This window comes from Panicum virgatum, chromosome 8K, assembly GCF_016808335.1.
Source record: "Panicum virgatum strain AP13 chromosome 8K, P.virgatum_v5, whole genome shotgun sequence".
NCBI classification, from domain to species: Eukaryota; Viridiplantae; Streptophyta; class Magnoliopsida; order Poales; family Poaceae; genus Panicum; species Panicum virgatum.
The window spans coordinates 5,540,893-5,567,032 of NC_053143.1; the positions used below are offsets into that span (position 1 = coordinate 5,540,893).

Genomic DNA, 26,140 nt, shown 5'->3' on the forward strand with positions numbered 1-26,140 from the left:
TGTCATGTTCTTTATCATTCAGTGAAGTGCTAATTAATTGACATGACTATTTGTTATAATTGAACATCATTCATGATTATTTGCAATTTTGCAGAAAAGATTACACAGACTTTGCCAAGGTGTGCTTCGATCATTTTGGCGACAAGGTGAAGCACTGGTTCACCTTTAATGAGCCTCACATATTTTGTTCATTTGCCTATGGAACCGGGGAGCATGCTCCAGGGAGGTGCTCACCAAATCGCAATTGTGCCATCCCATGTGGTGACTCGCTCAACGAGCCATACCTTGTTGGCCACAACATCCTCCTAGCTCATGCTGAGGTTGCTGATCTGTACAAGACGTATTACAAGGTACATTCACCAAGACAAACTCAACCCCCCCTACCCGCCACCCTAGATGATAGGTATTGGATTACTGGTAGTGTGCTACTATTGTATACTATACATTAATGGATTGTGACATCCCGAAAACTCACCAAAATAAATCATGCGCTAAATTTGTTTTTGTTGTTGAGCTCGACTCAAACCCTAACCCTAACTTCCCGGAAACCCTCCTGTTCCGATCTCCCGATCCCCGGAGATCTGACCCGACACCCGAATTCAATCCACGTCTCATCTCCTTCCCATCCAGCGCGACGCGTCGTGACCAGCCGCCGCGAATCCCGCCCCCTCCTTTTTCCTCTCTCCCCTCCGACCGCGTGCCCCACCTCCCGCGGCCGCACGCCACGCGTGGCCGACCGCAGTCGCGGTCGCCGCTGGCGCGCACCGCCCCCCTCCTTTTCCTTTCCATCCCTCCCATTTTCTTTTCCCTATTTCTTTTCCTTTTTCCCATTTCTTTTCCCCCTTTTCTCTTTTTTTTCTTTTCTTTTCTCTTCCCCCCCTTCCTTTCTCCCTCCTCTGCCTCGCTCCCGCTCGCCCGAGCCCCGCCAGGCCGGCTCCCTCCCCGCACTCCCTGCTCCCTCTCCGGCCTGCCCTGGCCCTCCCTGGCCGCGACGCCGCCCGCCCGCTTGCGCTCCACCCACTCCCCACGCACGCCCACGCGTGCGCACCCGCGCGCACCCGCACGCGCTCGCCGCACCGCGGCACACCGAGCGGCGCACGCTCGCCGCCGCGCACGCGCACGGCGCCCGGCGCATCGAGCCGCGATGCGCGCACGCGCGCCGCGTGCCCCGCGCCGCGCGTCGAGCCGTACCCGCGTCGCTCGCTGAGCCCGCGTGCGTACCCGACCGCGCCGCGTGCCGCGCATCGCTGCGCCTCCCCGCAGCAGTGCCAGCGCACGCGCTCGCCGCGGCCTCGCCGCCCGCGCCGCCCCGCTCGACGCCGCGACACCCACTGCTGGCGCCCTGCTCGGCCCGCGCGCGCCCACGTGCGCCCGCAGTGCCGCTCGCCGTGCCCTGCCTCGCCGCTCGCGCCGTCACTGTGCTGAACAGCGCCGCCCCACGTGCTCGACGACGGCCTCGCCGCCCTCGCCGCACGCCGCGTCACGACGCACGCGGATGGCCGCACGCCATAACTCCACCCTGCGCCGCTCGCCGGGCCACCTCACCGGCCACACCTACTCACGCCGCCGCACCGCCTTCGCTTGGCTATAAAAGGACCCCCCCGAGCTCCGCGGCCATCCACGCCACCTCACCGCCGACCCTAGCCTCCCCTCTCGGCCCGCAGCGCCACCGCCGCAGCCACTCCCGCCCGCCGCCGCCTGCTCCCGTCGCCCCGCCGCTGCACGCCACCCTAGCTCGAGGTGAGGCCGGGGATCGGTCCCCCGTACCCCCCTCTCTCTTTTCCCCCGGTCCACGGCCACCCCCGGAGTCCGGAGCGGCCAGATTGGCCGCCGCCGGTGAGCCGGCGCCCCTCCCCTGTTTTGCGATGGGAGGAAGGGGATGAATGGCCATTTTGCATTTAGGCCCCCCCTCTCCTCCCATTCTATTAAAGGACCCTTGTCCTTATATCCTTTCTTTTCAAAAAGAACCCTGTCCCTTGTTTTATTTTCAAGAAAACCCTTTCACATGAAACATAATTCCAAGTATGCCCTAGACCTTTCCAGTTTAGTCCAAATATTTCTAGAAATTACAAATAGGTCCCTGCCTTCTCGAGGAGTAATTACAACCAGGCCCCTGACCGACCCCCGAACCTCTACTAAACCTATTATTTCATGAACCTAACGACCTCTAATCAACCCGAAACCTTACCAAGTATCTCTTAACTCAGTTTCGGCCTTACCATTAAGAAACCACTCAAAAATGCCACTTCTATCTCTATATTTTATGTGTTCCCGATTCGAGCTCAACGATGAATCTTTGTTTTGATTGGACGCTTGGTTGTGTGTGCTGTAGACCGCGGAGTGAACGAAGGAGAGCCCGTCAACGAGCAGTTCTGTGAGCAGGAGGACGAGGACCAGTTCCGCGACCCCAAGCCCGAAGGACAGGACTTCCCCGAAGGCTACGAAGACGGCAAGTTCAATCCCATCCTTTGATGCATGTTTCTGTCCTAGTTTTTATGAACACAACCCAATGGCCTGCTTTATAAAAATTGCATATGTTTTGCTTGCATGAAAACACGGTTGGATAGCCACCCCTTGATTTGTGATGACCATTCCTTGACTACCTAGATTAATGTCTGATTTTGCTTGGACGTTAATCGATATTAGAACGCTTAGGACTTTACTCACATTACTATTTATTTTATAAAGAAAATGTGTGCGTATGGGATGGGATAAATGTGGTGTTTTTGTAAAGAAAGTGTAGACGGGATGGATGGCATTTCTACGGATTTGCCATTTGGTGTGCTTGTGCCAATGTGGCAAGGCAAAAGAAGGGAGATATCCATCTTGTCGTGTCTAAGGACCGAGTTGGTGTGTCATCTCACCTAACTCCACTATCGTGCAAACCACTCGACCGTTGAATGGGCAACGACGTAGCATAAATCCCACTAGTTGGTGTGGTAGCCATCAGGAGAGCTGAGAGCAACGGGAGAGCTGGTAGCCATCAGGAGAGCTGAGAGCAATGTGGTAACCACTCGGCTCGTTTGAGGCTCGCGAGCTGCTCCGAGCCGAGCCGAGCCGTTCCGAGCCCGAGCCGAGCTACGAGCCACGAGCTATTTTTCCAGCCCTAGTTGTAGCTATCAAACTGAGCATCAAAATTAAATTTAGATTGCATCATTATCTTTCTTATAACAAGATCTTCAACACAAGACTGCACTTGCCTATGTTTGCACGATATTTTTTTAAAATATTTTTCTAATACTAAGTAATTAATTTTAGCTACCCGAAATAAATATTCTAAGAACACGAACAATAATTATTTTTTGCGAACAAAAAAGTTGCACATAACGAACAAATAATAATATGCAACGAACAAAATATTACATATCGCGAACATAAATAATAAAAAATAAATATCACGAACAAAAAGATCAAAGCATAGAACAATTTAATATACAAAGTGAACAAATAATTTGGTCTTGCGAACAAATTAGTTACACGTAGGCGAATAATTTTACTTGAAGAATTAATGCATCTACATTGTGCAAAAATATTCTTATAAATGAACATATAGGTGCTAAAATCAGTTAGCATATAAAAAGATAAATTATAAAATAACTCTACATGATATATCCACAACTTACATAAATTATATAACATGAATAATAGTTTAAGATAGAAAGTAACCTTCCATACTAAGAAAAGAAAGAAAAAATAGAAACAAAATGTTACAATGAATCAAGAAAGAGAGAAAGGAAAGAAAGAAGATCACGTCAATGAGGAAAGAAAAAAAAGTAACGAAGGGAAAGGTAAACCAAAGAAGTGGAGAAAACAAAGCAACTACAGATAAACGAAAAATAAAGTATAAGAAAACAGTAAGAACTCAATAGTGAATAGAAAAATAAAAAATTGTAAGAAATAAAATGAAGTTATAGAGCAGGAGAAAGAAAAATTAAAAAGAATAACATGGATGATTAGCGTTTATGCGAAAGAAGAAAGAAAAATAAAAGATGTAAGCAAATAAATATAAGAAGAAAAGAAAAGGAGAAAAACACAAAAATATTATGACGCAATAAAGATGCCAGGGTGCAGTACCCATGTGTAGCTGTCACATGCATGGGCAAAGACGAATAAAAATGACAGGGTGCATGTTGCAGCTTTCTACATCATCAATATGGCTGTGCCTAGCAGGTGGATCCCTGAAACGAGTTATTGGGCCGCAGAAGTTAAAACAGCCCAACAAAATACCCTGACTTTTTGCAGCCCGGGCGATATATAGCCTCTCCGGTCTATTAAGGTGTCTCAAGAGTCTAGTAGCATATTCTCTTGAATATGCTGTCCTAGGTCTATATATGCATCAAGATTGCCCATTGGGCCTCTTTGAGTGATATAAAAAATCTTTTGGGCCAACAATTGGTATGAAGCGCTATTGTTTTCTTTCCTCCCCAATCTCTCTCTTCCTCCCGTGCTCAGCGGCGGCCTCCTCTGTTCCTCCTCCCCGGCGGCGCACCCCCGCCCCCTTCCCCCGGCGGCGCCTCCATCAGGGGCTTCCCCCCTTCCCGGCAAGTCCCCTCCTTCCCTCCGCGCGGCGTGCAGCCAAGGCGGATCCGGGCGGCTGCGGGCGTGCACTTAGGCGGCCCAGGGAAGAAGAGGCGCGGGGCGGTCCTGCGAGCGGCGCGGCCTGCGAGGCTGTGGTGCAGCGTGCACGGGCACGCGCGGAAGCTAGGCGCAGTGCAGGCCTGTAGCGAGGACCGTACCAGGCGCAGCAGTGCGGGTGCCCTGCAGGGCGCAGGAGCAGCGGCTGCGCAGCAGGCAGGAGGACCAGCAGCTGCACGGGCATGAGGAGGAGCAGCGCTGGCGGTCGGCGAGGATCCGGCACCTAGCCGGCTTCCCCTTCCTCTACTGTACCAACTTCTTCTTCCTCGTTCTTCGGCCATGGTTTCCACTGCACCGAGCCGCGGTTCCCACCACAGCTCCAATCTCGTCGAGCACGAGGCGCCAACGCGAAGAGGATGCGGTGGTGCTTGAGGCCGCGGCGTGCGCTGCGGCGCGAGACTCGCGAGGCCGAGCGGACGTTGCAAGCAGCCCGACGGCGCGACGACCAGCGCGCACGCGAAGCTGAGGGGCGCACGGCCAGTGTCGCGGAAGCCCAGCGGGTCGTGGACGAGGCCATGACCGTGCTGCACGTGGCATAGGCCGCCGCCGGCGACGACGACGGTGGCCGGGAGATGGAGAGGCATCAACATCGCTCTCCACCGTCGGAGCAGCGTCGCTGAGCCTCTCCTCCCCGAGCGGCATCAGCGTTGCTCCAGGCGGCGGGGAAGTTCCCCGTCGTCCAGACGGTCTACAAGGACTCCGGCGGCGGCATGCTGTGACCGGTGCTTACGAAGACGAACTACGCAGACTAGAGCTCGGTCATGAAGGTCAAGCTGCAGGCGCGACAGATGTGGGATGCGATCGAGTACGGCGACATCAACGACCACGAGGTCTGGCGTGCCCTTGAGGCGCTTCTTGCAGCCATCCCATCGGAGATGCCATACGTCCTTGCCAATAAGCCCACCGGGAGGCCATCGCCCAGATGCGCGTAGGCGGTCCATTCTCCATAAGCTTCTTCACTAGAATAATCCAGCTTCAATTGTGGAGAAACAATAATCTGTGCAGATATCTGCTGGTAAGCTAGCTTCCCAATTAACACTACTAAGATAAAAACCAACCATATTAGCACTAAAGAATGATGACGTCCAGTTAAGTAGAGCATTCATTCCTGAAACAGAAACAGATCGCGAGAAACAGAATAAAATACACCAACTTCCTGAAACTAGATGCAATAGTTTAGTATCACAAGGAAATTTAATCAATGAGCGACGATCTTGAATTAGAGGCAGTTTATTGCTGACTTCCGTAGACACCACCTCCAATGCTGCCAAATCCACAAATAGGCCTAGGCAGTTCGGCCAGGTTGAGGCCCATTTTTGTCTCTCCGATCGATCTGATCAAGAGGACCTGGACCTGCAGCAGAAACTTAATGCACCAAGCATCCAATCCTATTATTAAAAAAAAGCCCAAAAAAAAGGTAAAGAAGCCGGCCGGGCCGTAAGATTGTTCGGCTGCACGGCCGCTCCCATCCACCGGCCGCATTCAATTAGACGATACAAGCTCCCAGCGCACCCACTTGCAGCTGATCGGGCGGTCCCACGTGCAGCTGATCAGAGAGAGCGGTGGGTAATTATCCATCCTATAAGGCACCAATCAAACTTCCCTAAGGCCACCCCAAAAATTGCACCCCGCAGTCATATCCAAACCATTGTGTACTCCAGGAATTGTACCCAAAAGAAACGATTCCATCAAAATCGACGGCTTCTAACACTACCTACCGGACTTCAACGCGATCGAACGGTTCAGCTCGTAAGGATCCGCAGGCTTCAACGCGCCCCCTACTCCCCCGCGTCCCCCCGCGCGCGTCGCCCTGCCGCACCCGCGGTTCGAATCCTGGGCCATCTCTTTTTCCTTCTTTTCCCCCTTCTCTTCTCTCTTTTTTCTCCCCATATCTTTATTCCCCTCACCGCGGCCACTCGCCCGCGCGCCCTCCATACGCCGCGCCTCCCTCCCGACCCGCGCCTCCCTCACATGTCGCCCCCGCCAGTGCCTCCCTGGTCGTGCCACCCCGCCGTTGGGAGGGGGCTTCCTCCCCCTCGCCTTCCCCTCCGGCAGCACCCCCAGCTCCGATTTCCCCCAGTGCCCTAACCCTAGAAGGCCTAAAGCACTCCGTCCAGCGGCGCCTCCCCGGTCCGATTTCCCTAGGCCGGCCGACCAGGTCCGTCGAGCCTCCCTCCGCCTCCCTCCGGTCCGATTCCCCCGACCCTGGTGCCTCCCTACGCCGCTCCCTGCTGGACGATCGCTGCCCCCACCCTGCTAGACGCCATCGCCCCCTCCAGGAACAGACAAGGTACGATGCCGGAGACATCACTGCCGTGAGCTCTGCACAGGATCCCACTGTCCGGCTGCTGGATGGCCAAGGTCGATGGTTTTTTTTCTCTTTCTAAGACCAATTTATCTTCCTGCACATGGCTCTTCCTTATAGATTCAATTGCTCAATAATGGTTATCGGGTTGATGTTCTGTGAAACAAAAGCAAGGTATGTATGCTAAATTGATTAGGCAATGTGCTAAATTGTTAATGCATATTTAGCCCCACTGCTATGGAACAGCCATAGCCCCACTGCTATGCATGTTGAGCCTTACAGATTTTAAGGAATCAGAATATTTTTGAATTGATACATGTGTATCTCCATGTCTTCAAGGCCGTCTTGGGAGCAGTGTATCTCATAGATTGTTGTACCAAGGATATTGCATGCTCAAACATGAGGTATACTCCCTCTCATTTTTTGCCTTTAATTCTGTTATACTGTAATAAGAATTAATTATTGCATTTTCATTATGTTTTCTGATGCAATGCCATGGTGTCAAACATATATTTGATATTTGAAACGTTTGTCCAGAATTTGAAAGTCTCATATTTGTTAGTGAGCTTGCATCCTGATGGCTTCCATTGAACACTAGATCAGCGGGTATGTTTCATTGAACACCAGACCTGCATCTTGGTGATTTGCTGATTTGTTCTATGGTGATTGTACTGCTTTTTATTTGTTAATTTACTTGACCTTTGGATTAGGGACCGTGTGTTGCACATATTATTTGATTGACTGCAAGTCTTCAATCTAGGATAGTGACAAGGAATTTGGATGGTCTGATACAAATGCCACATTTTGTGTGTTTATTGTTAGGTGACTTTTGTAATAGTGCAAGTGGTGTTTTTAGAATTCCACAGCGTAATTTCTTGTTTGTTTGCTCATGTTCCTGTCGTACATACTTCAGTTGATGGAATGGGGTGTGCACATAGCCATTCAGGACAAGATAGGATCAGAGCTGATATGGGACCTCAAGAGATTTGGAGCAAACTTAAAAGGTTAAAGCTTCAGGTTTGTTCAATATTGTAGCTTGTTAACTGATTTTGAACTTAATTTTGGATCAGTTGCAGACACCAATTTTTTATGGATAGACTCTGATTTAGTAGGATACTTTACTTTGTATTGTTGTGTAAGCTATATATGGAGATGACAGCCTTTAGGACTTTTATTGTTAAATTGATTAGGATTTGGGTTTGAAAGGGTAGTTCAGCACACATGGAATTTTCAGTTTGCCAAAGGATTTTTGCATAAAAAATTGTTTCTGTGTTTTTCTTGGAGATGCTCTAAGCTGTGAGGGATTAGTAATTCTTTATTACAACTATCTTACTGTTATTTCTTTCAAGCAAACTAAGTTAGGCTAGGTCAGTTTTCTTAATTCAGATTGTACTGCAACAACTTGAATGGTGCCGAGGACTAATTTGAGGGGGTTAATAGTTTCTCTTTGTTACCTGGCTGTTAAGCTTGAGATCAATGCACTGTGTAGACAATGCACGATCCAATCCTAGGATTGTCATAAAAAGCATACTCTGGATTATATATATAAAAAAGAATGGGTTATGTTGAGCTTGGCTGTCAGAAGATGCATCTGCTGACACTTATATTGCTCTTATCCTTCAGGTTACTATCGTGCTCAAGATGTTTAGGCAAAAATTGATGTACCGGCACTACTAATTCCTGTGCTTGAAGAAACATTTTCCGGTATATCATCTTGTAAAAACCAATTTAGGGTTCATTGCAATATGGAAAGCGTTTTTATTCCTTTATCTGAATCATTCAATCATCAAGCAATGAGAGAAACTGAGTTGTGATGGTAGATTGTGAAATCCTGTTACTCCATATATGCTGCTCAACGTAAAAGGAATAAAAACAAACATAGCGTCTCATGTATAGCTAATGTTGCTGTAGATTTCAGGTTCTAGAGGGCTCCTGGGCTTGCCACTATGTACTGCAGATGCATACTATGCATGGCAAATGATGATCAAGCCCTGTCCACATGCCAACAAGTTCCCCTTTTTACTGCTCTAATCTGATTGAGTTAATATTACTTGCCATGGTCAGAGTTAATGTTAATTGCCGTGGTTTGGTCAAGGTATCAATTGTTATGTAATTCAAACTAGACAACTATGTCATCACTTCTGAACGTAGAAATGCCAATGATCAAGGCCATGTCAATGGTTCAGTGTATTGGTTGCTTCTTCTTGAATATTTGTCCAATTATAAACATTTTAGTTGAGTTTCAGAAGTTCAAAAACATAAAATTGCATTGACGCTGTTGCTCAAATATACCATTTTGATTTATTTAGTGTATATTATTATTACACATAAATATTACATGTGTTGTTTTTTTAACCCGTACCGTTAGGAAGGGCCAACTTACTAGTGTCGAAAGGAGACGGGCGCCCATTCATTTCATTCCCCCTCCTCTCTCGCTCCTCTGTAGGGTTAGTCTCTCTCTCCTCTTTCATCGCTCGCATCCACCGGCGATTCACCTCCATTGGCTCCCATCCTCCAACAACAGCGCCATCCTCTAGATCCTGGCGGCCATCTGCGGCGGCTTCTCAAGAGCTCTGGTAAGTGATTCACCCCGCGCGCGTCGAGCAAACCCCCTGTTCGTCTTTTTGATGTGCTTCCCCATCGATTTTGGTTGAGATCATCATCGCAAGCATCAGGAATCCGTGGAGATCCTCCATCTGCTCCCATCCTCCAACATCTGCGACATCCTCAGCATCTCGGCGGGCATCTGCAGCGGTTTCTTCGGCGAGCTCTGGTAAGTGATCCCCCGTGCGCGCCCCGAGCAAAGCCCCTGTTTGTCGTTTTGATCTGTGGCTTTCCCCGTCGATTTTGGGCCAGATCAGGAGAGAGAGAGAGAGAGAGCATGTCCTTGCGCACAAACCCCAAATCCAAACACACGTGTGGTTTTTGTTGAGCTTGATTTCAGTTTTCCGTTAATGCAGATGTTGATCTGGGTGCAGGCCGCCTCATCTCTGTTGAGGTGGGTGTGGGGATTGTAGGTTGACATCAGGTGAGCGAACTTGTGCTGTATCTGGCCGTTGTAAACAGGGGATTGCCCTGCATTTTTCACATGGATTTTCACAGCTTTTTTACTGATTGGTTGAATTAGCTTTAGAGGTAGGAGGGTGTGTATGTGATGACTGATTTCTCTAGCTCCGTGCTGCCATTTTTTACTGATCGTAGTCGTTGTGTAGTAGTTTACACATAGCTTGAACAAAAATGGCTGATATGTGAAAGCTGTGATGAGGGGCCTATGCAGTATTTTTTTTTCTCTTTTGCAAATATATATGATAACAAGAGCTTCATCCTTTTTTAAGCAGCAACCTATTGTATGCAGTAAGTGGTCAGTTTACAGTTATAATTGCTGCAAAATTCATTTATAATTGCATAAGTACAAACAATATAATTGCTTGCTCGCATAAGTACACCATACTCGTGTCCTTTTTCCTTCACCCCTTTTTTTAGTTGTATGAATCTGTTTGTAATTAAATCAGAGTTTGTATAAGCACACCGTTCATGCTTTTTAAGCATTTGATGGATGTGTTTTAACCCCTCTTGTCTCCCACTCAGTACTAAAATCATCCTGGTGGCGGTAATGTTTTTTGGTAACTTGCTACAATGCCAAGAGGACATAAGCAGCAACATGGCCGCCCGCCATCATCTAACTTGGTGCCCCCACTCACCCCTCGAACAAAACTGTGTGATCTCTCTTACATAATTTTTTTATATGATTTTTTAATCTAGTCAATAATATTGTTTCATATTGGCAAATTTCTATAATTCATTAGGCAATCATAGGCAATCGTTATTCTAGCAACTAAAATTGGTACTGCTATGCGGATGACTTTTTACTGATATGAAATCATAGCTCTGCTTAAAGTAAATATTTTGTGAAAAACACTTAACTCTACTTAAAGTACAGCTAAATCTAATCATAGCTCTGCTTAAAGTAAATATTTTGCTGTAGGGAACTCCTCCACAGTTTTCATTCAAAAAAATAATATGGGAGGGAATTTGGAAATATTATGGTTCTTGATTGGGGAATAAACTACATGGAAACGTTCATTGGAAATTTTTTCTGATTTTATCTTGCCGCCGGCTCCTGCTACTTCGGGGGCCAAGGGAATCTGAGGGTGTCCTCATCTCGAGAAGCTTTCAATCAAGCACCTCCGCGGCCTTGCTGAGTCGGAGCACATCAAGGCTATGGATCCGAGGGCGGATCAAGGCTGCACTGGGGAGCCGCAGCAGCGGCTCTGAACCATCACCCGACAACAAGCACAAGCAGCTGTCCAGCAGCGAGCTGCAACCTGCAAGCATAAGCAGAGCTATTTGCAATGGCGTTGTTCACAGACGCAGCATTAAGGTTCTTCACTAACTGATATTTTTTCTGCTCTCAGTTGTATTGCTTTGTGATAGAATTTTTTAGGCAAATTATGCTAAATGAACTAGCATTTTGGTAAAACTCATTAGCATTTTAATTTGGTTAGTAATGTCCTTTTACATCTCATATAAGCATTTTAATGTTGGTTCTTAAGAATATTATAAGCATTTTTAACATTCAGAGGCAATAATATTAGTTTCATTAAGCAATAATATTTCTCTACCTAGGCATAACAATACAATTTCACAAGAATTACGTCAGCACCTGTTTATAAACCGTAGCTTTAATTTTGATGTTTCTGCTTGGTAGCTCGCCGAGCCTCATTTACCGTCGGCACCAGGGAACATCTATATGTGATCCTCATGATGGTGATCCATCACTGGTGGTAGAGTGCTGGTACAATTGCACCCTTGAGGACATAGCTGGGGAGGACAAGAAGCGACGGCTCCCGGAAGGTGCAAATCTTGTGCCTTTTCCAGTCCCTCTCTATAGTATCTGTTAAAAACAATCCAAACTGACTTGATGACTGTTATAGAAGATGGAACTTTGCTATCCCCATGTGTTTGTTGACTTCTGTTTTGTATGTTATTGGAGCCATTTGACAGGCACTGGGACAAACAATAGTGTGGTTCAGAAAAGCTCTAGCTGTTGAACCTGTCAAGGGGAACCTGCAGCTCAGTATTACGATGAGTCATTTCCTCTGTCTTGCCTTCTGATTGCGTGGCAATATATTGTCATATGAACCTTCTTATCTGGGGGTCTTGTTTTGCTAAATGATATTTTAATCAGTGATCTAGGCAACCTAGTGCATTTATCCAGGCAATTCTTCTGACTTCATATATGCAATGCAATGCATTTATCTAGGCAATTCTTCTAATCTTTTCAAAAAAAAAAGTTCAAGCAACGTTTGTTTCCCAGAGTATTTAGTCTTGGTGATGTTTTACTCCAGATACTAACTGCACTTGCTATTCTTTCACTATTTTATGTTTCCTTTTCTCCTTTTTAGTCCCCAAAAGTGTGTTCAGAAGTTGGTTGATATGCTTTTCTTTTCTGCCTGCAAGTTTCTTCGGCAGATCAACACTATAACATGCTCTACATCTGTAAGGCTGCTACCATTTTTTTATATCCAGAGTTTAATTAGAGTTTTCAATTGTTTATCCATAATGAAATAAAGACTTTTCTTTTTTTCTTACAGCTTTGATGTTTGGTGGCCAGAAAGTTTAGATCATCGTCGGCAACAGTTTAGTTGCAGCTCAACCTTGATTTTGTTTATGTGTAACATGGTATTAGTAGTAGTAGCTCCAAACTTTTTGTTTGGTCAGTACAACAGTTGTGGCAATCATTATTGTATGTGGTAGTTTTGAAACAATGTGAATGTTTTGGAATTTAGATGGGGTGAACCTTTGTGAATGTTCTAATTTGCTTACAGTTTTTCATAATTTTGCTTATGAGGTTTCAAAAGTTGCTTTTTATCATTGCACTTGTTGAAATATCTAGAAGCAAACATATTAGGAGGGGGTGGTGGCATCGTGGTACGGGTCTGATTTTTTGGTAAAAAAAATTAACTATGACCGGTGCCAAGCAGCTTTTTTTCTCAAATAAGGAAAGCTAGTAATTCTCTTTTCTAAAAAGGATGGCCTAAATTACAGCCGGCCGTATGTTAGCCAAGCCTAAAAAAAAGCATCCAATCCTAAATTAATGATGCGGCAAAAATATAATAAATCCGAGGATATAATTAACCAAACTAGAGTATCATCGAAACAACCTATTTTGAAGGTAATAAACCAGGCTGAACATGTGAGAAGTTTTCTTTTAGATTAAGGGTGAAACCCGATCTTGAACATTCACAATTGAATATCCACGATCATAAAAAAATACACCTATCTAGCCACAAAGTCAGAAGCTTACCCAAGTACTTAGACTCCAAACCTCCAACCGAGGAATACAAAAGAAAAGAAAAGGAAGAAATAAGAAAGAAAGCGTAAAAGACTAAGCTTCAAACTTGTCTGCGTCCTTCCTTCAACTTTGCTTTGGTCCTCATGTAGTAATAGAAATCTCACATCAATAGTCTACCTAGAAACTCTTGAAATAAGGATAATTGAAGGTACTCTTGAAATAAGGATCATTGAAGGTCTTGTGTCGTCTGGTCACCCTATGATCTAGAAACCGCACTGAGTCAGTCTCTACAACATAAACAGATTATGCTATTGCTCCAAGTTGACCAAGGTGTCACCATCAAGGAATTCAAGACGACGCCTCCAGAGGAGAGCAACATCAAGATATTGCCACCACTCGAACCAGTGCGTCAGTTTCCTGGTTTTCACCTGGATTTGTCCTTGTATAGGTTGAGGTCCTCACGGTAATGGCTTCAAGATGGAAATAGATGCCTATAGCACTATCATCACTGGTAGTCAAGAACCAAACTAAGCTTTCGCTCGAAACCTTCACACCAAGAAGCAATGCTATGCATGGTGACCGGCGACCACTAGCGGCTCCACCAGCATGCTCAAAGAGCGCTAGCAGATCCCAGATGGCAGGGTGGCGAACGACAATAGGATGCAAGCCCACCATGGCGGTGGTCACCGTCGGTGAAAGCTGCCCTCCACCTGGAGCTCAGCCCAGTTGGTTCCACTCGCGCTTTCGCCACCATGAGCCATCGGAGCCGCTGTTGCCGGTGATGCACAGAGGGATACACCGCCGGACCTCTACAGCTCCGCCGCGCCGCGCCGCCGGCCGTTGAGCCCCGCCACGAGGGCCACTCCAGGCCACTGGCTGCCGAGCCCCATCGCGGGGCTGTATCAGGCCACTGAGCCCCGTAGAGGGGCCGCACAGCCGTCGGGCACCGAGCCCCACAGAGAGGCCGCTCCAGATCTAGATCTTAGGGTTAGACGGAGTGAAGTTACCTCGCCGCCACCATTGTTGCCGCCGCACTGACTTTCGGCGACCGGCTCTGGTGGCGACGTGGCCGGGAGGAGGGTCGAGGGCTTGAACGGCGCGCTACAGTCTGGTTCCTCCCGTGCAAGCCGTGCTATGAATGATTAGCTACTGTTAGAAGTATATACACTCAAAAGGCAGCCAAAATTTGGTCAAACACATATAGCGGCCTGCCGGAGCACCGCCGTTAACATTCTGATGAGCGCGGCGGCTCATGTCCCCACTCTCAAACCCATTTAATGTGCTTTGAGATTCGTGCTGGCACAGCCGCCGGGGTGCCATCCAGGGGTGGTTGGTGGGCGGGGTGGTCGCCGGCGAGGTCGCCGGCGGCCGGGGTGGTGATGGAAGGCGGCGGCCTTTAGGGATTCGGGTTTCCCGGCGGTACTGAGGTCCACCGGTGTTCGAGGAGGAGGAGGCGGCGGCAGCGGCCCAACGGCGGCAGCGGTTAGTCCGGTGGCGGTGGGCGCGGCGGCGGATAGAGTGGGCACGTACCGCTGCGCTCACCAAATCACATTGGGAGCACCGCCGAGTTCCGGTGGTCTCTCCCTTTCCCAGCCTCTCCTCTCAACCGCCCCAACTAGCTAGCACCAGACACTCTCCATTCCGGCCGGATCAACATAGCCCGAATCGAATTCCGACCCAACAAGGAATTGCCGTAAGGTTTAGACCGGCCAGGTTCCAATCCACTGCTCATATATTTCAGCCATTCCATCCTTGCTACGGGCCGGAATCAAACTTGGTTTAGGCCTTGTTCGGCAGCCCAATTTCGTAGCCGGGCATGATTTCCTTCCAGGCCTGGATCAAGTGGATCCGGCTGGCACACTCAAATAACCTGATCATGGATTGATTCCTAATGCTTTATAGCGTGCATTTTCTACCGTTTGGCTGGCACACACAAAACCTATTTCAACCCACCCAAACACAATCCATCTCAAAACCCAACCACAAAACCCATTTCAACCCAATTCACAAGCACAGAATGGCGAGAGAGAGAGAATAAAAGACGACCACCCGTTTGGTGAGCATGTTTCTGTCGATTGACAAGCAGAGAATGGCCAAAAGAGAGAGAATAAAAGAGAGCACCAGCTGCTGGAATAGAAGGGTAGAGATACAGGGACACAGGAACGAACTCTTGCACGGGCGCTAATGCACATGACATTCGTATGGTATTCGATGCTATCATATCATACATGGTGGGCTGAGAAAATCAGCTCAAGAGGTTGGTTTCGTACGTGTCAAGATAAGAGACATTCATGACGCGCCTCCCGTACAGTTGGACCTACGACGGATGGAAGGTCGTCGTCCGTGGTCCAGCATTTGCTGCAACGTGAGTCTCTCAACAATTAGTGCACGCCGAAACATTCGGTAGCAACTCCTCGTGTTTCTCGACATAGACGAGGCGCTAGAGCTACCTTTCAGTGACAGAACCGTCAAATTAAAACTCTAAATTAAGTGTAATGGCCGTTATTTGAATACATCGGGCGCATTCGCTTAATGGTTTAATTTGATAGTCTTTTCGTAACCCACGGCCTGATCGAAATAACACCGGTAGTCCCACGCGAAAGCGGACGCAGATGGTACAAGTACGACAATTACTTGAAAATACATGGCAAAACGACATAAAGGGATAAAGCATAATTTTTACAACACGAGTTTAAATACATTAGTTTCACAAAGCTGGTTCGAATATATACATAACTTACAACTTTTACAACGGAGAAGTCAAGTCCAAATAAAAAAGAATCTATAACTCTACCATCTACACTAGTTCAGTTTCTATTCAACCGGCCAGACCGGTTCACTCTACCGGTCAGACCGGTAGCACTAATCTACCCAAGCCTACCGGTGAGACCGGTCCACTGACCGGTCAGACCGGTCTAAGCAAAACAGAAGAGCTGCACATTTCGCCCACAAGCGTACAAGCCGCCAACTCGCTAGTCTATGGGTCTCGCTCAACCACCTCCCACCCCTCTGCATCACGGCGGATAAACTTAACGCAGCAGGGGCAGAAGTCAACGTCTGGGTACCCTGAAACAAAAATTGGTGGCAACAAACCCTAAGCAACTAATACTGAGCAATACTTACCCGACCAATGGGTATAACTTAGCCCACATATCTAGACATGCAAGGCTTTTGGGCTGGTGGTTATTTTGCAGAAAAAAGACTAAAGTAATTCCTTACTTTTCTTATTTTAGCCCAAGTTCTATATAAATTAATCATAGCCTAATATTTGCATAACCAAATATAGAGCAAACATAGTGGAGCAATAAATAATAATTCATTGTGTTCATCATCATAGATATAACTATTATTCCATAACAACACTACGATGTGACACAGTGACCAAGGTGCTCATATCCGAGAGCGACTGACGGCGAATCGATTCGATTTAACCTTGCAAGGTGGACCTAACCAACACGGCACGCGTATGCCCTGTCGGACCACACGCACCAACCCTTCCCCTCCCCGACTCAAACTACAGAACCGCCGCACCAACATATAGTCAGCCGAGCTCAACGAGAGACCACCAAAAGTAAACATATGCATCTCGTTTCTCCGTGACTACTCGACTCGCCCTAAGGGGCGGTGATGAAGTTCTGTACTTTCGAAGCGAAGCAGTATTAGGCTTACCGGTTTCGACTACCTCCTACTCCCGGCATGCGGTTAGTACAGTTCAAACATGATCAGCAGGGCCAACAACGGTACGATCCTTAACCGACTCAGACAGGACTAAGACACCATGGAACCCTGTCCTGCTGCCATACCTATACATCATCATCAATTCCCGTCCGGTCTCAAATTTCCATGCATTCTATATCCATTCAACAACTCATGTGTCGAAATATAAATAATTCTCATATCTCGTGAGTAACTGGAAATTACTCGACTTCTAAACATCCTATATCTCGGGAGTGACAAGAAGTCACTCGACTTCTACCGAGAACTCTTAAGCATAGCATTACTATCGTCCTAACATACTAGTATAAACTCAAGAAAACCTAGGGATCATGCAATTAGGGTTTCAACCAATTTCTATACGTAATGCACAAGTAATATATATATATATATATATATATATATATATATATATATATATATGTGTGTGTGTGTGTGTGTGTGTGTCATAATTTAAATTAATATGTTGTGCACCGGGGCTTGCCTTGAGTCTGCTGCTCAACACCGGGGTCAACTGGGCCTTGCGCCTGGTTTTCACGCCTCTCCACCTGCTGGGCCTGCTCTAGCGGCTCCCGTGGCTCCGCAACCACCTCGTACACAACCTCCTCCGCGGCGGCTGCTACACGTATGCATATAATATGAGGAATGCAATTATGATTTGTAATGATAAATTAGTCATTGCACGAGTATAGGTACTAATAATCTACCCAAAGGTACGCCCATATTAGTTGACGACATTTTTAGATATCCGGAATAGCCGGACCAATATCCGGGGTGTCCGAACCCCCAAGTCCGGAGTTTCCGGGCCTATACCCGGAGTTTCCCCCGGAGTGTTCCAAACCCGTAGTATCCGGGCTTATACCCGGAGTTTCTCCCGGAGTGTTCCAAACCCGGAGTATCCAGGCTTATACCCGGAGTCTCCGGGCAGACCTAACAAAAGGGCAAAAATAGCATGCATGTCACGGGGTGTAGCGGCGCCCATGACATTCCAAGTGCGCCGGCAAGGAAAAAAGTGTGGAAGAAAGGCTGAGGAGGGTCGAGAAGGATGCGGTGAAGCTTACCCCTTGCTCGATTCGTGCGGAGGAAGGCCAAACAATGGGGCTCGACGCGTGAGGCGGAGCTTCAAGCGGCCAACAATGCAGGACGTCCTTGGGGAGCCGATTCTGGCCGAGGAATGGATCAAACGGGCTTGGGAAAAGGTGGAGAACGAGGAGAGGAAGATGCTCGTGGAAGGAATCAACGATCCGGCGGCCGAAGGTGGAGATCGATGGTTGGGCGGTGGGGGAACGAGCCCAGCTCGGGGAGGAAGAAGAAAGAAAGAAGAGAGAGCTGAGTGAGAGTGGAAAGGCTAAGACTTGGATTTAAAGACACCTCAACCGTTTTGCCCGTAGTTTCCGGGCCTACGGCCGGAGTATCCGGTCAGGGTGTTACAATCCTTCCCCCTAAAAGAAATCTTGTCCCGAGATTTACAATGTGAATTCAACTTTAAAAAGGAAATTGGTGGAGTTAATTGGGTACCTTGGTGAGTAGCCAAGAACTCCGGATACTTGGATTGAAGAAATTCTTCAGTCTCCCATGTGGCTTCTCGCTCGGAATGATTGCTCCATTACACTTTATAAAAATTACTAGTTTGATTCCGAGTAACCCGAGTCTTGTGGTCAACAACTTTTTCTGGATACTCGGGATAGCTAAGATCGGGCTCCACTTGTAACTTCTCTACGTCAGTCACCTTTTCTGGAACACGGAGGCATTTCCGGAGCTGAGAGACATGAAAATTATTATGAACCGCGGATAATTGGGCAGGAAGTTCCAGGCGATATGCTACCGGCCCACATCGCTCAATGATAGGAAAAGACCCAACATAGCGAGGGGCGAGCTTTCCCTTCACACCGAACCATTGGACCCCTTTCATCGGAGATACCCACAAATAGACATGATCTCCCACTTGGAACGAGACTGATTGACGTTTCTTGTCCGCATAGCTTTTCTGCCGGGATTGAGCTATTTTTAAATTCTCCTGTATGAACCGGACCTATTCTTCCACCTCACCGACCATATCACGGCCGAATACATTCTTTTCACCGGCTTCTGACCAATTCAATGGAGTTCTACACCTCCACCCATATAATGCCTCGAAAGGAGCCATTTTGATGCTCTCTTGATAGCTGTTATTATAAGAGAACTCTGCTAATGGCAGGCATTCATCCCATTTCTTGCCATAGGAGAGCGCACAGCTCTAAGCATATCCTCAAGAATTTGATTAATTCACTCAGTCTGACCATCTGTCTGAGGGTGATATGCTGAGCTATGAATAAGCTGAGTACCCAGAGATGCTTGCAATTGTTCCCAGAAGCGCGCAATGAATTGTGAGCCTCTATCCGATATGATCGTCTTGGGTACACCATAAAGACTCACAATGCGGGCCATATAAATCTCTGCATATTGATAGGATGAATAACGCGTCTTCACGGGAAGAAAATGAGCAGATTTAGTGAGGCGGTCAACTATAACCCAAATAGAATCATATCCTCTTGAGGTGGGAGGCAAACCAACAATGAAGTCCATGCTAATATCCTCCCATTTCCATGAAGGAATATCCAAAGACTGAAGCATACCGGCGGGTTTGAAGTGACTCGCTTTAACTCTTCGGCAGATGTCACACTCAGAAACATAGTGATCTATCTCCCTCTTCATCCTTGTCCACCAGAACCGCTGTTTCAAATCTTGATACATTTTATTACTGCCCGGGTGGATTGAGTACCTAGAGAGATGAGCCTCATCAAGAATTTTTTTCCGAAGTCCCAAATCTTTAGGTACCACCAACCGGTTCTTAAACCATAAAACACCCTGGCCATCTAGCTGGAAGAATGCCACACGAGGGTCACTTTCTCTAAGCCTTTGCCTAATCTTTTCCATACCAATATTCTTTTTCTGAGCAGCAATAATTTGATCCCGCAATGTTGGAGTGAGGGTAATGTTGGTAAGTGTACCCTCCGCTACAATGACCAAATTCATCTTCTCTATTTCTTGGCACAAAGTTTCATGAAAAATGTAGCTGAGACGCAGCTACAACTAGTCTTGCGACTTAATGCATCGGCAACAACATTTGCCTTGCCCGGGTGATAATGAATCTCCAGATCATAGTCTTGAATTAGTTCTAACCACCGTCTCTGGTGCAAATTCAACTCGTTCTGGGTAAAGATATACTTGAGACAATTGTGGTCTGAGTATATATGCACAGGATTGTCCAGAAGGTAATGACGCCAGATTTTCAATGCATGTACCACTGCTGCCAGCTTCAGGTCATGAGTAGCATAATTCTCCTCATGTCGCCTGAGGGCTCTGGAAGCATAAGCAATCACCCATTGATTTTGCACGAGGACACAGTCGAGGCCCGTACCTATTACATTTAATAAACATCAAGGACCGAGTATTAGCCGGCTGAGTTAAACAAGGGTGAGGACACAGCGGAGACTCGTATCTGATGCGTCACAATACACATCAAAAGGATGAGTAATATCCGGCTAAGCCAGGACAGGGGCCGACGTCAGAAGTCTTCTCAGAGTCTGAAAAGCCTGCTCACATTTGTCGTCCCAATTACATCTCACCCCTTCCTTAAGCAACTCCGTCATGGGCCTAGCAATTTTTGAGAACTTCGGACCAAACCGTCGGTAATACCCTGCTAGCCCCAGGAAACTCCGGATCTCCGGAACAGAGGTGGGAACACTCCAATTCAGGACATCCCGAATCTTGCCAGGATCCACAGAAATTCCATCCTTCGAAATGATGTGGCCCAAGAATTTAACTTCTTTGAGCCAAAAATCACATTTACTGAATTTGGCATATAGCTTGTGCTCTCTGAGGCGTTGGAGTACAACGCGAAGATGCTCAGCATGTTCCTCTTCATTCTTAGAATAGATAAGAATGTCATCAATGAAAACCACGACAAACTTATCCAGCTTAGGCATGAATACCGAATTCATGAGATACATGAAGTGAGCAGGGGCATTTGTCAGCCCAAATGACATGACCAGATAGTCATAAAGCCCGTATCTAGTAGAGAAAGCCGTCTTGGGAATATCCTCGGCTCTGATCTTGATCTGATGATATCCAGAGTGGAGGTCAATCTTTGAAAATACTTTGGCCCCGACTAACTGATCAAACAGAATGTCAATATGGGGCAGGGGATATTTGTTCTTAATTGTGACAGCATTTAGAGGCCGATAGTCCACACACATCCTGAGACTTTGATCTTTCTTTTTAACAAAGAGTGCAGGACAGCCCCAAGTTGAAGTGCTAGGACCGATATAGCCCTTGTCAAGCAACTCCTGCAATTGCTTCTTCAGCTCTGCTAGCTCATTGGGTGGCATACGATAGGGTCTTCTAGAGATGGGTGCCGTGCCTGGTTGCAACTCAATGGCAAACTCGACATTTCGATCCGGTGGCATGCCAGGAAAATCGACCGAAAAAACATCCGAGTATTCACACACCACTGGTATATTGGCTAGGTTCTTGCTCTCGATGTGGTGCACAGTAGGGGTCATTGACTTATGGTTCATCAGAGATAATGTCATAGACCCATGGACAGGAGAGTTTACGTGCACCATATATGATGACGTATCCAGAAGAATCTCATGAAATTTCATCCAATTCATTCCAAGGATAATGTCCACTTTCTGAGTCGGTAACATAATCAGATGAGTGTCAAAGATTTTTCCTTGGAACTTCAAAGGCACTTGCTTAACAGTTTGATTAGTTATTAATTGCTCTCCAGGGTGCAGCGGCGCCCATGACATTCCCAGTGCGCCGGCAAGGAAAACAGTGTGGAAGAAAGGCCGAGGAGGGTCGAGAAGGATGCGGTGAAGCTTACCCCTTGCTCGATTCGTGCGGAGGAAGGCCGAACAATAGGGCTCGACGCGTGAGGCGGAGCTTCAAGCGGCCAACAATGGAGGACGTCCGTGGGGAGCCGATTCCGACCGAGGAATGGATCAAACGGGTTTGGGAAAAAGTGGAGAACGAGGAGAGGAAGATGCTCGTAGAAGGAATCGACGATCCGGCGGCCGGAGGTGGAGATCGATGGGTGGGCGGTGGGGGAACGAGCCCAACTTGGGGAGGAAGAAGAAAGAAAGAAGAGAGAGCTGAGTGAGAGTGGAAAGGCTAAGACTTGGATTTAAACACACCTCAATCGTTTTGCCCGGAGTTTCCGGGCGTACAGCCGGAGTATCCGGTCAGGGTGTTACACTTCCCAGCTGCTAATAAAGTCATCGCTCGAAGCCGAAAGGACGATAACCACGCGCGCCCTGTTGCTTGGGTGAGTGATCGAAATGGAGAGCCGAAAGGACGATAACCACCCCACAACCAAAAGGAAAGGAATAGAGAGCCAGACTGCGCGCCGCGCGCGGTGCGCGGAGGATATTCACGTACAATAAACGTACAACCCGAAAAAGGATACATTCGTGGTCCAGCATGTACCTACTGTGTGCAACTTATAAATCCATCCGACTCGATTCTTCATTCTGTGCATTACACGTAGCTGGCTAGCTTGCTAGTGTCCTGCAGCTCACTCGTTCAACATGTGCAGGTAATAATGCACACCAAAATGTCCGGTAGCCACTCGTGTTCCTCGCCCCATATGTAGGTACATACGCTAGCTCACAAGTCATCGCGCTCGTGCTCGTAGAAGTACCTGAATGGTCGTGTTCGTTAAGATCCATGCACATTTATTTGTCCTATGTTAGCTAGCTAGCAATGAGGTCCACACAAATGGCTGGATTATATTATTTCATCCTAACATGCATGGGATCTGCTTTTTCTTGAAAATAATGAATCTAGTTAGTTGATTTTGTTTCATTGTTTCAAATTATTTGTTGTTTTGTCTAAATAACCCAACAATCTATTGGATATTTTAGCAAGCTTTATAATTATCAATGCATGGATATCTCAAGCATACCCTTGGTCGCAATCACTCTGCTCGGCTGCAACCGGCCAACAATATTTTTCTCTCACACCAAACTAGCACCAGCCACAGCTAGCCAGCAGTATTTTTCTCTCACAACAAATCAGCATCAGCCACCAGCCACCAGCCACAGCCAGCTAGCAGTATTTTTCTCTCACAATAAATCAGCATCAGCCACCAGCCACAGCCAGCCGAACATAGTGAATGACTAAATATGAAAGGCAATGAATTGAGCGCTATGGAACCAGGGGGGAGGATATGACGGGCCCTACAATTTTTTATTAAGAGGAAGCGACTTTGGCTTCCCGGCCGAGAAAATCCACAAGGGAGAGATTTTTTAAGCCTCAGCTTGAAATTTGCTACCACCGGGAGTTAAACCCAAAATCTGAGAAGTGCTAGTGTAGCCGTCTAACCAAGTCAGCTAGAGGCCCATTCAGGAGCTGCTTTTTCTTCAAAATAAATCTATTTAGCTGAATTTGTTTCATTGTTTCAAAATTATTCATTGTTTTATCTAAATATCCCAGATACAATCTATTGGACATTTAGCAAGCTTTGTTAACCACCCCACAACCAAAAGGAAATAAATGGAGAGCCAGACTGCGCGCCGCGCGCGGTGCACGGAGGATATTCACGTACAACAAACGTACAACCCGAAAAAGGATACATTCGTGGTCCAGCATGTACCTACTGTGTGCAACTTATAAATGCATCAGACTCGATTCTTCATTCTGTGCATTACACGTAGCTGGCTAGCAGTGGCGGACCCAGAAATTGAAACTAGGTAGTCCTGATAAAAAATTTCAAAGCTCAATTCGATATATCTAATAGCACTTCGGCAATAATACGGCATATAATGATCAAATTTACAATAACACAAGTAAAAAGGCCCTATAATATATTCAATTCAACAAATTAGTTTCGAACTCGACTAATTTACAATATAAATAGTTGCAATATCAATAAGAAATTACATAAATAGAAGATTACAATACTAATCTAGTCTAATGTTTCTGAAAAAATAGAACAATGTTTCCATTAAATGAGATTGAGATGAAATCATATAATCATGGTCTCATGGAATACAGGAATAGAGTACTGGCCGATTTAAGGTGATTACAATTGTGCAATCGAGCTGGGCAGCTAGCTGCTGCAGCTGGGCGTTGGACGGTTGGGGCGTCTGCGCGGGTACTGGCGCGGAAGGCAGCTAGCGCGGGGGCGCTGGGTTTGCTGTGGTTGCCGACCGCGCAGGCCCCGGCATGGCGCCGCCATGAGGCGCGCGCGCCGCGCCTGCCCAGTAGGGAAGCTGCGGTTGTCGGCGACGTCGGCCCCCGCATAGTGCTGGCTAAGGCTAGCAGGGAAGCAGGAAGCAGGGCGCGCGGGTGTGCGGGCGTCAAGGTCAGGCGAGCGGCGGCAACTGGCCGGCGCGACCGCGGGAGGCGGCGCCCTCGGGAAAGCTGGGGTACGGGGGCGGAAGGGGACGAGTCGGAGAGAGTCCGAGAGATTGGGAGATGTTTTTTTTTAATTTTTATATTTTTTAAAAATGTTTATTACATAAATATATTTTTGGTTTCACAATTTACAGTTTTATACCCCTACCGCCCGGCAGGGATCTATATGTAATTAAAATTTGATTGTTATCGCATGGAGGTCCCTACCGCCCGGTGGTGGGGCGGCAGCCAGGCCGACCGCCCGGCAAAGGGGCGGTAGGCTCCCCCCAATATAAAAGCTGAGGTTCCCCCGCATCTGCATTTGCAGCAAACAACATCCATAGAGAGAAAAAAGAGAGACGTGGGGTGAGGGAGGGAGTTGCAACAACGAAGCCCTACCGGATTCCGCACTTGTGATCTGCAGGTAAGTTACGTATGAATCCATTAATATTGTAAAGCAATTTAATTTAATTAATGCTATAGTATTAAAATTTCAATTTATTACAGACTTGTTTCTAACTTAATTATAAATTAAAATAGAATTAAGTTTTGGATAGTGAAATATAGTATTAAACTTGTTTCTAAATATTGCAGCATAAGTCAATGGCTGCCTTCAATTTTGGAGGATTTTCATGGACCGAAGAAAAATCTAGTACAATACTTGAGATCATGACACATCTTGTAATCAGTAAGAAATTGGATCTATTAGCGGATGGTACGATAGAGATGATATTGTCAAAATTAGTTGAGTTTAAAGATTTCACATTGTTTCGAGGTATTACAACGCAAGATGTAAAGGAACACCTGCTAGAACGTCGGAAGATATACATGACGGTATGTGAATTAGCGAATCATCCTAATGTTATTGGATTCTTACAAAGTACTTGTAAGATATGAATGCGGTCAGAGGTGTATGAGATGCACATTAAGGTAAGTCTTATTCAGTTCTAATCCCGTCCGTCATTTGTAATCCATATTTACGAAATAGTAAAATTATTGTGTAATTATATGTTAGGATTACCCCGAGGACACGGAGTTGATTAACAAATCGATATCAAATTTCCGTAAATTGATATGTATCTTCGGTGGACTTATGCCGCAAACTAGACGAAGAAGGTGGAGAAGATCTTCGGGTGATAGTTCTTGGCCTCCGTAAGAACCGATGACCGGAGGTTCGTCAAGTCATGCTGCACCACCTCAAGCACCAACTTGTATTAACTGGGATGACGATATGGATGACTTCATGCCCCCCAAATCATGGCCACCAACACATGATGTTCCCCCCTGTACACGAACCTAGAACCATAAAAGAGAGAAAGGGAAAGATAAGAGGTTCGTCAAGTAATACTGCACCACCTCAAGCACCAACTTGTGTTAACTGGGATGACGATATGGATGACTTCATGCCCCCAAAACCATGGCCTCCAACACATGATGTTTGTCCCCCTGTACATGAACCTAGAACTCAGGATGTTGTTTGCTGCAAATGCAGGTGTGCGCGGGGGGACCTCTGCTTTTATATTGGGGGGAGCCTGTCGCCCCCCTGCCGGGTAGTTGGCCTGCCTGCCGCCCCTCCACCGGGCGGTAGGGGCCTCCATGCGATATCACTCAAATTTTAATTACATATAGGTCCCTACCGCCTGGCAGGGGGCGACAGTGGGCGGCTGGCCCCCTGCCGCCCCCTACCGGGCGGTAGGGGTATAAAACTGTAAATTGTGAAATCAAAAATATATTTCTGTAAAAAAATATTTTTTAAAAATATAAAAATAGAAAAAACGCTTGGGAGATGGGGAAACTTGGGCCGAAGA

At 47.0% G+C, this 26,140-nt stretch overlaps 1 long non-coding RNA gene across 17 annotated transcripts; it reads left to right on the forward strand.

The window, feature by feature from the left end:
- The first annotated feature begins 5,114 nt into the window (after nucleotides 1-5,114).
- On the forward strand, nucleotides 5,115-12,787 carry LOC120643693. Of its 17 annotated transcripts, none has more exons than XR_005663117.1 (9): nucleotides 5,115-6,996; nucleotides 7,280-7,344; nucleotides 7,478-7,546; nucleotides 7,651-7,762; nucleotides 7,854-7,957; nucleotides 8,564-9,713; nucleotides 9,901-11,321; nucleotides 11,649-12,439; nucleotides 12,535-12,787. It is a non-coding gene; the product is annotated as an uncharacterized LOC120643693 (long non-coding RNA). The 17 variants fall into 17 exon arrangements; XR_005663128.1 differs by lacking the exon at nucleotides 7,651-7,762 and having other exon boundaries at nucleotides 11,649-11,794; nucleotides 11,934-12,439; XR_005663119.1 differs by lacking the exon at nucleotides 7,651-7,762 and having other exon boundaries at nucleotides 11,649-11,794; nucleotides 11,945-12,439.
- Nucleotides 12,788-26,140: the final 13,353 nt, after the last annotated feature.